The 15,273-nt window shown below is 41.2% G+C and overlaps 16 non-coding genes across 16 annotated transcripts; 11 read left to right on the forward strand and 5 right to left on the reverse strand.

Moving 5' to 3' along the window:
* The first annotated feature begins 145 nt into the window (after positions 1-145).
* On the forward strand, positions 146-217 carry TRNAT-UGU (transfer RNA threonine (anticodon UGU)). The gene has a single exon. It is a non-coding gene; the product is annotated as a tRNA-Thr (tRNA).
* Positions 218-2,569: 2,352 nt separating this feature from the next.
* Positions 2,570-2,641, forward strand: TRNAT-UGU (transfer RNA threonine (anticodon UGU)). The gene has a single exon. It is a non-coding gene; the product is annotated as a tRNA-Thr (tRNA).
* A 1,174-nt stretch (positions 2,642-3,815) lies between these two features.
* Positions 3,816-3,910, reverse strand: TRNAI-UAU (transfer RNA isoleucine (anticodon UAU)). The gene is made up of 2 exons: positions 3,873-3,910; positions 3,816-3,851 (listed from the first exon to the last, which is right to left on the reverse strand). It is a non-coding gene; the product is annotated as a tRNA-Ile (tRNA).
* Positions 3,911-4,992: 1,082 nt separating this feature from the next.
* Positions 4,993-5,064, forward strand: TRNAT-UGU (transfer RNA threonine (anticodon UGU)). Its single transcript has one exon. It is a non-coding gene; the product is annotated as a tRNA-Thr (tRNA).
* Positions 5,065-6,238: 1,174 nt separating this feature from the next.
* On the reverse strand, positions 6,239-6,333 carry TRNAI-UAU (transfer RNA isoleucine (anticodon UAU)). The gene is made up of 2 exons: positions 6,296-6,333; positions 6,239-6,274 (listed from the first exon to the last, which is right to left on the reverse strand). It is a non-coding gene; the product is annotated as a tRNA-Ile (tRNA).
* Positions 6,334-6,745: 412 nt separating this feature from the next.
* TRNAS-GCU (transfer RNA serine (anticodon GCU)) lies at positions 6,746-6,827 on the forward strand. The gene has a single exon. It is a non-coding gene; the product is annotated as a tRNA-Ser (tRNA).
* A 589-nt stretch (positions 6,828-7,416) lies between these two features.
* TRNAT-UGU (transfer RNA threonine (anticodon UGU)) lies at positions 7,417-7,488 on the forward strand. Its single transcript has one exon. It is a non-coding gene; the product is annotated as a tRNA-Thr (tRNA).
* A 1,174-nt stretch (positions 7,489-8,662) lies between these two features.
* Positions 8,663-8,757, reverse strand: TRNAI-UAU (transfer RNA isoleucine (anticodon UAU)). Its single transcript has 2 exons — positions 8,720-8,757; positions 8,663-8,698 (listed from the first exon to the last, which is right to left on the reverse strand). It is a non-coding gene; the product is annotated as a tRNA-Ile (tRNA).
* Positions 8,758-9,169: 412 nt separating this feature from the next.
* On the forward strand, positions 9,170-9,251 carry TRNAS-GCU (transfer RNA serine (anticodon GCU)). Its single transcript has one exon. It is a non-coding gene; the product is annotated as a tRNA-Ser (tRNA).
* A 589-nt stretch (positions 9,252-9,840) lies between these two features.
* On the forward strand, positions 9,841-9,912 carry TRNAT-UGU (transfer RNA threonine (anticodon UGU)). The gene has a single exon. It is a non-coding gene; the product is annotated as a tRNA-Thr (tRNA).
* A 1,174-nt stretch (positions 9,913-11,086) lies between these two features.
* Positions 11,087-11,181, reverse strand: TRNAI-UAU (transfer RNA isoleucine (anticodon UAU)). The gene is made up of 2 exons: positions 11,144-11,181; positions 11,087-11,122 (listed from the first exon to the last, which is right to left on the reverse strand). It is a non-coding gene; the product is annotated as a tRNA-Ile (tRNA).
* Positions 11,182-11,593: 412 nt separating this feature from the next.
* Positions 11,594-11,675, forward strand: TRNAS-GCU (transfer RNA serine (anticodon GCU)). The gene has a single exon. It is a non-coding gene; the product is annotated as a tRNA-Ser (tRNA).
* Positions 11,676-12,264: 589 nt separating this feature from the next.
* Positions 12,265-12,336, forward strand: TRNAT-UGU (transfer RNA threonine (anticodon UGU)). The gene has a single exon. It is a non-coding gene; the product is annotated as a tRNA-Thr (tRNA).
* A 1,159-nt stretch (positions 12,337-13,495) lies between these two features.
* Positions 13,496-13,590, reverse strand: TRNAI-UAU (transfer RNA isoleucine (anticodon UAU)). Its single transcript has 2 exons — positions 13,553-13,590; positions 13,496-13,531 (listed from the first exon to the last, which is right to left on the reverse strand). It is a non-coding gene; the product is annotated as a tRNA-Ile (tRNA).
* Positions 13,591-14,002: 412 nt separating this feature from the next.
* On the forward strand, positions 14,003-14,084 carry TRNAS-GCU (transfer RNA serine (anticodon GCU)). The gene has a single exon. It is a non-coding gene; the product is annotated as a tRNA-Ser (tRNA).
* A 589-nt stretch (positions 14,085-14,673) lies between these two features.
* On the forward strand, positions 14,674-14,745 carry TRNAT-UGU (transfer RNA threonine (anticodon UGU)). Its single transcript has one exon. It is a non-coding gene; the product is annotated as a tRNA-Thr (tRNA).
* The last annotated feature ends 528 nt before the right edge of the window (positions 14,746-15,273 follow it).

Here is a 15,273-nt window from a genome sequence, read left to right on the forward strand (position 1 = left end):
AAAAGTGCCTTAAGCATGGTCTTCAATGTGTGCGCGCACGTGGACATTCATATGCAACTACGTTTCCATACAGAGTCTCAAAATCATAGATATATTCATACCTCAGTAAGAATACATGTTGCAATTTACATCCTGCGTGCAGACTGGCCTTGTAGCTCAGTGGCAGAGCACTGGTCTTGTAAACCAGGGGTCATGAGTTCAAGCCTCATCAGGGCCTTTTTACATGAGTCTTTCTGTATGTTGTTTTCAAGTCATTCTTCCCTGGTGTCACACCTTGCTTTAGGATTGCTTATTGCCAAGCTTCCCTTTCCTGCTTTCATATTATCAAGAAAATATCATGAAGATCATTGAATTATAAATTATTGCCTCACCCCTTCCGATCGCCTGACGAACGCCTGACAAACGCAATTCTCACCCTGCCGGGCAAGCCCTGCCGGGCAAAGCCAAATAAGCCATGCATATTTACAGTTCCTTTGAAAGGCAGAGCGAGGACTAGGACCTCTGTTCCGACTGAATCTGCATCCACAGAAAGGATGTTATAAGGCCCTACAAATTTCACCAAGGAGATGTGAAAGTCTTCCCCCATAAAATACTTTTTTTCCCAGATACCCCGGCTCTTAGGCAAATGAGGTTACTCCTCAAAACCCCACCCCCACTCCCCATAAATATCCTTCTCTCCTGCTGTCCATTCAAATGATACAAGGTATCTTGTACATAGAGAGAAAGGGAGAATAGGCAGACTTGCTTCAAAGATTTGGTGACCTTGGATGGGTGGGTTGAATGAAGAAGTGAACCTGGTTTCTGGGAAAGGAGTATCGAGATGAAGATGAGGAAAAGTGAACATGGACCACATTCATAGGTTAGAGAAATACATTTAATAGGTTGAATGGTTTTGAAAAGTGAACTTCGAGCAGTAATTGTTGTTTTTTAAACTGCAAAGAAATTAAAAATGAATGTGGGATTGGAGGCACACTCTGAGCAGAAAAGCACCATAAGCTGCTATGGTGCAACTCAAGATGGTGAATAGAACCTTTAATATGATGATGCTCTTCTTTTGCTAGTTTTTTCGAGTCACCTTTTATTGTAAGTAGCTGATACAGCATTTTTTGCAGCTCTTCAGTTTATGGTTATCATGTGAGAACACTGTTTTCATCATATTTATTATTCTACAAATGTATTTTTAAATGCACTGATGTGGTGTTTTTATGAAATGCAAGATGGCACATCATGGAATGTTTAAACTGAGCATCGCGGAGGATATGTGATATTTGGCACCCAGAGGAGTAGGACACGTAGATCCTATAAGAAGTAAAGACTCTCTAGCAAGGGCCGTCCATACTCTGAGTTTAAACTTTACTTTTTGTGAAATGGTTTATGAAAAACAACACGGCTGCTCCAGGTGAGGCTCGAACTCACAACCTCGGCATGGCTCAGTGCAAGTACTGCTGTATAAGTACCGCGCGCTAACTGATTGCACCACTGGAGCGCTCTCTTTTCACATCTCCCCAGGTGAGCCATCTACAGCTGACCAAGTAGATGACAGACACTGCTCCATCATTCACTGTGCAAGATCGACTCACATGCTAGCATGTTATCATGACTATTAAAAATACAGTCCAAACGGAATAGATTCTATAATTGTCCTATAACATATGCTCTGTCTATTCAAAACCCCATAGAATTATATCTTGACAGTTCTGACAAAGTCTCGGGGAATCTTATGAATATTTGTAATTAGCACATAGTAAGAATTTCCCAAAAATGAAATGTAGGTCCCTGATTGGGGGAAGACGTGGAATGTGAGATCTTGCCTCAGCTGTTTTTTTCTTTTTTAGGTACAGTATATTGACACTTCAGTACCTTTTGTGAAGCAAGGTTTCAGATGGGGCTGTAGGGCAGACGAGGTGGCCGAGTGGTTAAGGCGAAGGACTGCTAATCCATTGTGCTCTGCACGCGTGGGTTCGAATCCCACCTTCGTCGGAAAGCCATCAGAGTCTCTTTTGATGGCCAGCATTTCTTGTAGTATAATTACACTCTCTTTCAAGACAGAGCCAGGATCCGCTAGATGGGATCATCTGACTGTTCCATTTTAACAAATATGTCAAATAAAGTGAAGTATTTTGTGCGTAATAGAAATTAGATCTTTCATGGAGTTTCCAGAGGATTGCCTTTCACTCACTCCTGGCTTATTAACCAGTTTGGATAAATAGATTGATAAGAAAGCAGCTCTTACTCCTAAAGTTTAGGCATTCTCAAATGAATGACTGTTAACATATGTCTGCCCCACAGAGACAGATCACTTCTAATAAGTGGGTTCTCTATATGTCACTGATTGCAGACATACTAACTAGAGCTATCGGTATGGTCTTGAATGCGAAAACTCTTATTTTCTCATATGAAAATGTAGTTTTTCATACTTCCAAAAAAAGTGCCTTAAGCATGGTCTTCAATGTGTGCGCGCACGTGGACATTCATATGCAACTACGTTTCCATACAGAGTCTCAAAATCATAGATATATTCATACCTCAGTAAGAATACATGTTGCAATTTACATCCTGCGTGCAGACTGGCCTTGTAGCTCAGTGGCAGAGCACTGGTCTTGTAAACCAGGGGTCATGAGTTCAAGCCTCATCAGGGCCTTTTTACATGAGTCTTTCTGTATGTTGTTTTCAAGTCATTCTTCCCTGGAGTCACACCTTGCTTTAGGATTGCTTATTGCCAAGCTTCCCTTTCCTGCTTTCATATTATCAAGAAAATATCATGAAGATCATTGAATTATAAATTATTGCCTCACCCCTTCCGATCGCCTGACGAACGCCTGACAAACGCCATTCTCACCCTGCCGGGCAAGCCCTGCCGGGCAAAGCCAAATAAGCCATGCATATTTACAGTTCCTTTGAAAGGCAGAGCGAGGACTAGGACCTCTGTTCCGACTGAATCTGCATCCACAGAAAGGATGTTATAAGGCCCTACAAATTTCACCAAGGAGATGTGAAAGTCTTCCCCCATAAAATACTTTTTTTCCCAGATACCCCGGCTCTTAGGCAAATGAGGTTACTCCTCAAAACCCCACCCCCACTCACCATAAATATCCTTCTCTCCTGCTGTCCATTCAAATGATACAAGGTATCTTGTACATAGAGAGAAAGGGAGAATAGTCAGATTTGCTTCAAAGATTTGGTGACTTTGGATGGGTGGGTTGAATGAAGAAGTGAACCTGGTTTCTGGGAAAGGAGTATCGAGATGAAGATGAGGAAAAGTGAACTTGGACCACATTCATAGGTTAGAGAAATACATTTAATAGGTTGAATGGTTTTGAAAAGTGAACTTCGAGCAGTAATTGTTGTTTTTTAAACTGCAAAGAAATTAAAAATGAATGTGGGATTGGAGGCACACTCTGAGCAGAAAAGCACCATAAGCTGCTATGGTGCAACTCAAGATGGTGAATAGAACCTTTAATATGATGATGCTCTTCTTTTGCTAGTTTTTTCGAGTCACCTTTTATTGTAAGTAGCTGATACAGCATTTTTTGCAGCTCTTCAGTTTATGGTTATCATGTGAGAACACTGTTTTCATCATATTTATTATTCTACAAATGTATTTTTAAATGCACTGATGTGGTGTTTGCATGAAATGCAAGATGGCACATCATGGAATGTTTAAACTGAGCATCGCGGAGGATATGTGATATTTGGCACCCAGAGGAGTAGGACACGTAGATCCTATAAGAAGTAAAGACTCTATAGCAAGGGCCGTCCATACTCTGAGTTTAAACTTTACTTTTTGTGAAATGGTTTATGAAAAACAACACGGCTGCTCCAGGTGAGGCTCGAACTCACAACCTCGGCATGGCTCAGTGCAAGTACTGCTGTATAAGTACCGCGCGTTAACCGATTGCGCCACTGGAGCTCTCTCTTTTCACATCTCCCCAGGTGAGCCATCTACAGCTGACCAAGTAGATGACAGACACTGCTCCATCATTCACTGTGCAAGATCGACTCACATGCTAGCATGTTATCATGACTATTAAAAATACAGTCCAAACGGAATAGATTCTATAATTGTCCTATAACATATGCTCTGTCAATTCAAAACCCCATAGAATTATATCTTGACAGTTCTGACAAAGTCTAGGGGAATCTTATGAATATTTGTAATTAGCACATAGTAAGAATTTACCAAAAATGAAATGTAGGTCCCTGATTGGGGGAAGACGTGGAATGTGAGATCTTGCCTCAGCTGTTTTTTTCTTTTTTGGTACAGTATATTGACACTTCAGTACCTTTTGTGAAGCAAGGTTTCAGATGGGGCTGTAGGGCAGACGAGGTGGCCGAGTGGTTAAGGCGAAGGACTGCTAATCCATTGTGCTCTGCACGCGTGGGTTTGAATCCCACCTTCGTCGGAAAGCCATCAGAGTCTCTTTTGATGGCCAGCATTTCTTGTAGTATAATTACACTCTCTTTCAAGACAGAGCCAGGATCCGCTAGATGGGATCATCTGACTGTTCCATTTTAACAAATATGTCAAATAAAGTGAAGTATTTTGTGCGTAATAGAAATTAGATCTTTCATGGAGTTTCCAGAGGATTGCCTTTCACTCACTCCTGGCTTATTAACCAGTTTGGATAAATAGATTGATAAGAAAGCAGCTCTTACTCCTAAAGTTTAGGCCGTCTCAAATGAATGACTGTTAACATATGTCTGCCCCACAGAGACAGATCACTTCTAATAAGTGGGTTCTCTATATGTCACTGATTGCAGACATACTAACTAGAGCTATCGGTATGGTCTTGAATGCGAAAACTCTTATTTTCTCATATGAAAATGTAGTTTTTCATACTTCCAAAAAAAGTGCCTTAAGCATGGTCTTCAATGTGTGCGCGCACGTGGACATTCATATGCAACTACGTTTCCATACAGAGTCTCAAAATCATAGATATATTCATACCTCAGTAAGAATACATGTTGCAATTTACATCTTGCGTGCAGACTGGCCTTGTAGCTCAGTGGCAGAGCACTGGTCTTGTAAACCAGGGGTCATGAGTTCAAGCCTCATCAGGGCCTTTTTACATGAGTCTTTCTGTATGTTGTTTTCAAGTCATTCTTCCCTGGAGTCACACCTTGCTTTAGGATTGCTTATTGCCAAGCTTCCCTTTCCTGCTTTCATATTATCAAGAAAATATCATGAAGATCATTGAATTATAAATTATTGCCTCACCCCTTCCGATCGCCTGACGAACGCCTGACAAACGCCATTCTCACCCTGGCGGGCAAGCCCTGCCGGGCAAAGCCAAATAAGCCATGCATATTTACAGTTCCTTTGAAAGGCAGAGCGAGGACTAGGACCTCTGTTCCGACTGAATCTGCATCCACAGAAAGGATGTTATAAGGCCCTACAAATTTCACCAAGGAGATGTGAAAGTCTTCCCCCATAAAATACTTTTTTTCCCAGATACCCCGGCTCTTAGGCAAATGAGGTTACTCCTCAAAACCCCACCCCCACTCACCATAAATATCCTTCTCTCCTGCTGTCCATTCAAATGATACAAGGTATCTTGTACATAGAGAGAAAGGGAGAATAGGCAGACTTGCTTCAAAGATTTGGTGACTTTGGATGGGTGGGTTGAATGAAGAAGTGAACCTGGTTTCTGGGAAAGGAGTATCGAGATGAAGATGAGGAAAAGTGAACATGGACCACATTCATAGGTTAGAGAAATACATTTAATAGGTTGAATGGTTTTGAAAAGTGAACTTCGAGCAGTAATTGTTGTTTTTTAAACTGCAAAGAAATTAAAAATGAATGTGGGATTGGAGGCACACTCTGAGCAGAAAAGCACCATAAGCTGCTATGGTGCAACTCAAGATGGTGAATAGAACCTTTAATATGATGATGCTCTTCTTTTGCTAGTTTTTTCGAGTCACCTTTTATTGTAAGTAGCTGATACAGCATTTTTTGCAGCTCTTCAGTTTATGGTTATCATGTGAGAACACTGTTTTCATCATATTTATTATTCTACAAATGTATTTTTAAATGCACTGATGTGGTGTTTGCATGAAATGCAAGATGGCACATCATGGAATGTTTAAACTGAGCATCGCGGAGGATATGTGATATTTGGCACCCAGAGGAGTAGGACACGTAGATCCTATAAGAAGTAAAGACTCTCTAGCAAGGGCCGTCCATACTCTGAGTTTAAACTTTACTTTTTGTGAAATGGTTTATGAAAAACAACACGGCTGCTCCAGGTGAGGCTCGAACTCACAACCTCGGCATGGCTCAGTGCATGTACTGCTGTATAAGTACCGCGCGCTAACCGATTGCACCACTGGAGCTCTCTCTTTTCACATCTCCCCAGGTGAGCCATCTACAGCTGACCAAGTAGATGACAGACACTGCTCCATCATTCACTGTGCAAGATCGACTCACATGCTAGCATGTTATCATGACTATTAAAAATACAGTCCAAACGGAATAGATTCTATAATTGTCCTATAACATATGCTCTGTCTATTCAAAACCCCATAGAATTATATCTTGACAGTTCTGACAAAGTCTCGGGGAATCTTATGAATATTTGTAATTAGCACATAGTAAGAATTTCCCAAAAATGAAATGTAGGTCCCTGATTGGGGGAAGACGTGGAATGTGAGATCTTGCCTCAGCTGTTTTTTTCTTTTTTAGGTACAGTATATTGACACTTCAGTACCTTTTGTGAAGCAAGGTTTCAGATGGGGCTGTAGGGCAGACGAGGTGGCCGAGTGGTTAAGGCGATGGACTGCTAATCCATTGTGCTCTGCACGCGTGGGTTCGAATCCCACCTTCGTCGGAAAGCCATCAGAGTCTCTTTTGATGGCCAGCATTTCTTGTAGTATAATTACACTCTCTTTCAAGACAGAGCCAGGATCCGCTAGATGGGATCATCTGACTGTTCCATTTTAACAAATATGTCAAATAAAGTGAAGTATTTTGTGCGTAATAGAAATTAGATCTTTCATGGAGTTTCCAGAGGATTGCCTTTCACTCACTCCTGGCTTATTAACCAGTTTGGATAAATAGATTGATAAGAAAGCAGCTCTTACTCCTAAAGTTTAGGCATTCTCAAATGAATGACTGTTAACATATGTCTGCCCCACAGAGACAGATCACTTCTAATAAGTGGGTTCTCTATATGTCACTGATTGCAGACATACTAACTAGAGCTATCGGTATGGTCTTGAATGCGAAAACTCTTATTTTCTCATATGAAAATGTAGTTTTTCATACTTCCAAAAAAAGTGCCTTAAGCATGGTCTTCAATGTGTGCGCGCACGTGGACATTCATATGCAACTACGTTTCCATACAGAGTCTCAAAATCATAGATATATTCATACCTCAGTAAGAATACATGTTGCAATTTACATCTTGTGTGCAGACTGGCCTTGTAGCTCAGTGGCAGAGCACTGGTCTTGTAAACCAGGGGTCATGAGTTCAAGCCTCATCAGGGCCTTTTTACATGAGTCTTTCTGTATGTTGTTTTCAAGTCATTCTTCCCTGGAGTCACACCTTGCTTTAGGATTGCTTATTGCCAAGCTTCCCTTTCCTGCTTTCATATTATCAAGAAAATATCATGAAGATCATTGAATTATAAATTATTGCCTCACCCCTTCCGATCGCCTGACGAACGCCTGACAAACGCCATTCTCACCCTGGCGGGCAAGCCCTGCCGGGCAAAGCCAAATAAGCCATGCATATTTACAGTTCCTTTGAAAGGCAGAGCGAGGACTAGGACCTCTGTTCCGACTGAATCTGCATCCACAGAAAGGATGTTATAAGGCCCTACAAATTTTACCAAGGAGATGTGAAAGTCTTCCCCCATAAAATACTTTTTTTCCCAGATACCCCGGCTCTTAGGCAAATGAGGTTACTCCTCAAAACCCCACCCCCACTCACCATAAATATCCTTCTCTCCTGCTGTCCATTCAAATGATACAAGGTATCTTGTACATAGAGAGAAAGGGAGAATAGGCAGACTTGCTTCAAAGATTTGGTGACTTTGGATGGGTGGGTTGAATGAAGAAGTGAACCTGGTTTCTGGGAAAGGAGTATCGAGATGAAGATGAGGAAAAGTGAACATGGACCACATTCATAGGTTAGAGAAATACATTTAATAGGTTGAATGGTTTTGAAAAGTGAACTTCGAGCAGTAATTGTTGTTTTTTAAACTGCAAAGAAATTAAAAATGAATGTGGGATTGGAGGCACACTCTGAGCAGAAAAGCACCATAAGCTGCTATGGTGCAACTCAAGATGGTGAATAGAACCTTTAATATGATGATGCTCTTCTTTTGCTAGTTTTTTCGAGTCACCTTTTATTGTAAGTAGCTGATACAGCATTTTTTGCAGCTCTTCAGTTTATGGTTATCATGTGAGAACACTGTTTTCATCATATTTATTATTCTACAAATGTATTTTTAAATGCACTGATGTGGTGTTTGCATGAAATGCAAGATGGCACATCATGGAATGTTTAAACTGAGCATCGCGGAGGATATGTGATATTTGGCACCCAGAGGAGTAGGACACGTAGATCCTATAAGAAGTAAAGACTCTCTAGCAAGGGCCGTCCATACTCTGAGTTTAAACTTTACTTTTTGTGAAATGGTTTATGAAAAACAACACGGCTGCTCCAGGTGAGGCTCGAACTCACAACCTCGGCATGGCTCAGTGCAAGTACTGCTGTATAAGTACCGCGCGCTAACCGATTGCACCACTGGAGCTCTCTCTTTTCACATCTCCCCAGGTGAGCCATCTACAGCTGACCAAGTAGATGACAGACACTGCTCCATCATTCACTGTGCAAGATCGACTCACATGCTAGCATGTTATCATGACTATTAAAAATACAGTCCAAACGGAATAGATTCTATAATTGTCCTATAACATATGCTCTGTCTATTCAAAACCCCATAGAATTATATCTTGACAGTTCTGACAAAGTCTCGGGGAATCTTATGAATATTTGTAATTAGCACATAGTAAGAATTTCCCAAAAATGAAATGTAGGTCCCTGATTGGGGGAAGACGTGGAATGTGAGATCTTGCCTCAGCTGTTTTTTTCTTTTTTAGGTACAGTATATTGACACTTCAGTACCTTTTGTGAAGCAAGGTTTCAGATGGGGCTGTAGGGCAGACGAGGTGGCCGAGTGGTTAAGGCGATGGACTGCTAATCCATTGTGCTCTGCACGCGTGGGTTCGAATCCCACCTTCGTCGGAAAGCCATCAGAGTCTCTTTTGATGGCCAGCATTTCTTGTAGTATAATTACACTCTCTTTCAAGACAGAGCCAGGATCCGCTAGATGGGATCATCTGACTGTTCCATTTTAACAAATATGTCAAATAAAGTGAAGTATTTTGTGCGTAATAGAAATTAGATCTTTCATGGAGTTTCCAGAGGATTGCCTTTCACTCACTCCTGGCTTATTAACCAGTTTGGATAAATAGATTGATAAGAAAGCAGCTCTTACTCCTAAAGTTTAGGCATTCTCAAATGAATGACTGTTAACATATGTCTGCCCCACAGAGACAGATCACTTCTAATAAGTGGGTTCTCTATATGTCACTGATTGCAGACATACTAACTAGAGCTATCGGTATGGTCTTGAATGCGAAAACTCTTATTTTCTCATATGAAAATGTAGTTTTTCATACTTCCAAAAAAAGTGCCTTAAGCATGGTCTTCAATGTGTGCGCGCACGTGGACATTCATATGCAACTACGTTTCCATACAGAGTCTCAAAATCATAGATATATTCATACCTCAGTAAGAATACATGTTGCAATTTACATCCTGCTTGCAGACTGGCCTTGTAGCTCAGTGGCAGAGCACTGGTCTTGTAAACCAGGGGTCATGAGTTCAAGCCTCATCAGGGCCTTTTTACATGAGTCTTTCTGTATGTTGTTTTCAAGTCATTCTTCCCTGGAGTCACACCTTGCTTTAGGATTGCTTATTGCCAAGCTTCCCTTTCCTGCTTTCATATTATCAAGAAAATATCATGAAGATCATTGAATTATAAATTATTGCCTCACCCCTTCCGATCGCCTGACGAACGCCTGACAAACGCCATTCTCACCCTGGCGGGCAAGCCCTGCCGGGCAAAGCCAAATAAGCCATGCATATTTACAGTTCCTTTGAAAGGCAGAGCGAGGACTAGGACCTCTGTTCCGACTGAATCTGCATCCACAGAAAGGATGTTATAAGGCCCTACAAATTTCACCAAGGAGATGTGAAAGTCTTCCCCCATAAAATACTTTTTTTCCCAGATACCCCGGCTCTTAGGCAAATGAGGTTACTCCTCAAAACCCCACCCCCACTCACCATAAATATCCTTCTCTCCTGCTGTCCATTCAAATGATACAAGGTATCTTGTACATAGAGAGAAAGGGAGAATAGGCAGACTTGCTTCAAAGATTTGGTGACTTTGGATGGGTGGGTTGAATGAAGAAGTGAACCTGGTTTCTGGGAAAGGAGTATCGAGATGAAGATGAGGAAAAGTGAACATGGACCACATTCATAGGTTAGAGAAATACATTTAATAGGTTGAATGGTTTTGAAAAGTGAACTTCGAGCAGTAATTGTTGTTTTTTAAACTGCAAAGAAATTAAAAATGAATGTGGGATTGGAGGCACACTCTGAGCAGAAAAGCACCATAAGCTGCTATGGTGCAACTCAAGATGGTGAATAGAACCTTTAATATGATGATGCTCTTCTTTTGCTAGTTTTTTCGAGTCACCTTTTATTGTAAGTAGCTGATACAGCATTTTTTGCAGCTCTTCAGTTTATGGTTATCATGTGAGAACACTGTTTTCATCATATTTATTATTCTACAAATGTATTTTTAAATGCACTGATGTGGTGTTTGCATGAAATGCAAGATGGCACATCATGGAATGTTTAAACTGAGCATCGCGGAGGATATGTGATATTTGGCACCCAGAGGAGTAGGACACATAGATCCTATAAGAAGTAAAGACTCTCTAGCAAGGGCCGTCCATACTCTGAGTTTAAACTTTACTTTTTGTGAAATGGTTTATGAAAAACAACACGGCTGCTCCAGGTGAGGCTCGAACTCACAACCTCGGCATGGCTCAGTGCAAGTACTGCTGTATAAGTACCGCGCGCTAACCGATTGCACCACTGGAGCTCTCTCTTTTCACATCTCCCCAGGTGAGCCATCTACAGCTGACCAAGTAGATGACAGACACTGCTCCATCATTCACTGTGCAAGATCGACTCACATGCTAGCATGTTATCATGACTATTAAAAATACAGTCCAAACGGAATAGATTCTATAATTGTCCTATAACATATGCTCTGTCTATTCAAAACCCCATAGAATTATATCTTGACAGTTCTGACAAAGTCTAGGGGAATCTTATGAATATTTGTAATTAGCACATAGTAAGAATTTCCCAAAAATGAAATGTAGGTCCCTGATTGGGGGAAGACGTGGAATGTGAGATCTTGCCTCAGCTGTTTTTTTCTTTTTTAGGTACAGTATATTGACACTTCAGTACCTTTTGTGAAGCAAGGTTTCAGATGGGGCTGTAGGGCAGACGAGGTGGCCGAGTGGTTAAGGCGATGGACTGCTAATCCATTGTGCTCTGCACGCGTGGGTTCGAATCCCACCTTCGTCGGAAAGCCATCAGAGTCTCTTTTGATGGCCAGCATTTCTTGTAGTATAATTACACTCTCTTTCAAGACAGAGCCAGGATCCGCTAGATGAGATCATCTGACTGTTCCATTTTAACAAATATGTCAAATAAAGTGAAGTATTTTGTGCGTAATAGAAATTAGATCTTTCATGGAGTTTCCAGAGGATTGCCTTTCACTCACTCCTGGCTTATTAACCAGTTTGGATAAATAGATTGATAAGAAAGCAGCTCTTACTCCTAAAGTTTAGGCCGTCTCAAATGAATGACTGTTAACATATGTCTGCCCCACAGAGACAGATCACTTCTAATAAGTGGGTTCTCTATATGTCACTGATTGCAGACATACTAACTAGAGCTATCGGTATGGTCTTGAATGCGAAAACTCTTATTTTCTCATATGAAAATGTAGTTTTTCATACTTCCAAAAAAAGTGCCTTAAGCATGGTCTTCAATGTGTGCGCGCACGTGGACATTCATATGCAACTACGTTTCCATACAGAGTCTCAAAATCATAGATATATTCATACCTCAGTAAGAATACATGTTGCAATTTACATCCTGCGTGTAGACTGGCCTTGTAGCTCAGTGGCAGAGCACTGGTCTTGTAAACCAGGGGTCATGAGTTCAAGCCTCATCAGGGCCTTTTTACATGAGTCTTTCTGTATGTTGTTTTCAAGTCATTCTTCCCTGGAGTCACACCTTGCTTTAGGATTGCTTATTGCCAAGCTTCCCTTTCCTGCTTTCATATTATCAAGAAAATATCATGAAGATCATTGAATTATAAATGATTGCCTCACCCCTTCTGATCGCCTGACGAACGCCTGACAAACGTCATTCTCACCCTGCCGGGCAAAGCAAATAAGCCATGCATATTTACAGTTCCTTTGAAAGGCAGAGCGAGGACTAGGACCTCTGTTCCGACTGAATCTGCATCCACAGAAAGGATGTTATAAGGCCCTACAAATTTCACCAAGGAGATGTGAAAGTCTTCCCCAATAAAATACTTTTTTTCCCAGATACCCCGGCTCTTAGGCAAATGAGGTTACTCCTCAAAACCCCACCCCCACTCACCATAAATATCCTTCTCTCCTGCTGTCCATTCAAATGATACAAGGTATCTTGTACATAGAGAGAAAGGGAGAATAGGCAGACTTGCTTCAAAGATTTGATGACTTTGGATGGGTGGGTTGAATGAAGAAGTGAACCTGGTTTCTGGGAAAGGAGTATCGAGATGAAGATGAGGAAAAGTGAACATGGACCACATTCATAGGTTAGAGAAATACATTTAATAGGTTGAATGGTTTTGAAAAGTGAACTTCGAGCAGTAATTGTTGTTTTTTAAACTGCAAAGAAATTAAAAATGAATGTGGGATTGGAGGCACACTCTGAGCAGAAAAGCACCATAAGCTGCTATGGTGCAACTCAAGATGGTGAATAGAACCTTTAATATGATGATGCTCTTCTTTTGCTAGTTTTTTCGAGTCACCTTTTATTGTAAGTAGCTGATACAGCATTTTTTGCAGCTCTTCAGTTTATGGTTATCATGTGAGAACACTGTTTTCATCATATTTATTATTCTACAAATGTATTTTTAAATGCACTGATGTGGTGTTTGCATGAAATGCAAGATGGCACATCATGGAATGTTTAAACTGAGCATCGCGGAGGATATGTGATATTTGGCACCCAGAGGAGTAGGACACGTAGATCCTATAAGAAGTAAAGACTCTCTAGCAAGGGCCGTCCATACTCTGAGTTTAAACTTTACTTTTTGTGAAATGGTTTATGAAAAACAACACGGCTGCTCCAGGTGAGGCTCGAACTCACAACCTCGGCATGGCTCAGTGCAAGTACTGCTGTATAAGTACCGCGCGCTAACCGATTGCGCCACTGGAGCTCTCTCTTTTCACATCTCCCCAGGTGAGCCATCTACAGCTGACCAAGTAGATGACAGACACTGCTCCATCATTCACTGTGCAAGATCGACTCACATGCTAGCATGTTATCATGACTATTAAAAATACAGTCCAAACGGAATAGATTCTATAATTGTCCTATAACATATGCTCTGTCTATTCAAAACCCCATAGAATTATATCTTGACAGTTCTGACAAAGTCTAGGGGAATCTTATGAATATTTGTAATTAGCACATAGTAAGAATTTCCCAAAAATGAAATGTAGGTCCCTGATTGGGGGAAGACGTGGAATGTGAGATCTTGCCTCAGCTGTTTTTTTCTTTTTTAGGTACAGTATATTGACACTTCAGTACCTTTTGTGAAGCAAGGTTTCAGATGGGGCTGTAGGGCAGACGAGGTGGCCGAGTGGTTAAGGCGATGGACTGCTAATCCATTGTGCTCTGCACGCGTGGGTTCGAATCCCACCTTCGTCGGAAAGCCATCAGAGTCTCTTTTGATGGCCAGCATTTCTTGTAGTATAATTACACTCTCTTTCAAGACAGAGCCAGGATCCGCTAGATGGGATCATCTGACTGTTCCATTTTAACAAATATGTCAAATAAAGTGAAGTATTTTGTGCGTAATAGAAATTAGATCTTTCATGGAGTTTCCAGAGGATTGCCTTTCACTCACTCCTGGCTTATTAACCAGTTTGGATAAATAGATTGATAAGAAAGCAGCTCTTACTCCTAAAGTTTAGGCCGTCTCAAATGAATGACTGTTAACATATGTCTGCCCCACAGAGACAGATCACTTCTAATAAGTGGGTTCTCTATATGTCACTGATTGCAGACATACTAACTAGAGCTATCGGTATGGTCTTGAATGCGAAAACTCTTATTTTCTCATATGAAAATGTAGTTTTTCATACTTCCAAAAAAAGTGCCTTAAGCATGGTCTTCAATGTGTGCGCGCACGTGGACATTCATATGCAACTACGTTTCCATACAGAGTCTCAAAATCATAGATATATTCATACCTCAGTAAGAATACATGTTGCAATTTACATCCTGCGTGCAGACTGGCCTTGTAGCTCAGTGGCAGAGCACTGGTCTTGTAAACCAGGGGTCATGAGTTCAAGCCTCATCAGGGCCTTTTTACATGAGTCTTTCTGTATGTTGTTTTCAAGTCATTCTTCCCTGGTGTCACACCTTGCTTTAGGATTGCTTATTGCCAAGCTTCCCTTTCCTGCTTTCATATTATCAAGAAAATATCATGAAGATCATTGAATTATAAATTATTGCCTCACCCCTTCCGATCGCCTGACGAACGCCTGACAAACGCCATTCTCACCCTGCCGGGCAAGCCCTGCCGGGCAAGCCCTGCCGGGCAAAGCCAAATAAGCCATGCATATTTACAGTTCCTTTGAAAGGCAGAGCGAGGACTAGGACCTCTGTTCCGACTGAATCTGCATCCACAGAAAGGATGTTATAAGGCCCTACAAATTTCACCAAGGAGATGTGAAAGTCTTCCCCCATAAAATACTTTTTTTCCCAGATACCCCGGCTCTTAGGCAAATGAGGTTACTCCTCAAAACCCCACCCCCACTCACCATAAATATCCTTCTCTCCTGCTGTCCATTCAAATGATACAAGGTATCTTGTACATAGAGAGAAAGGGAGA

Source organism: Triturus cristatus, chromosome 12, assembly GCF_964204655.1.
Source record: "Triturus cristatus chromosome 12, aTriCri1.1, whole genome shotgun sequence".
Taxonomy (NCBI): Eukaryota; Metazoa; Chordata; class Amphibia; order Caudata; family Salamandridae; genus Triturus; species Triturus cristatus.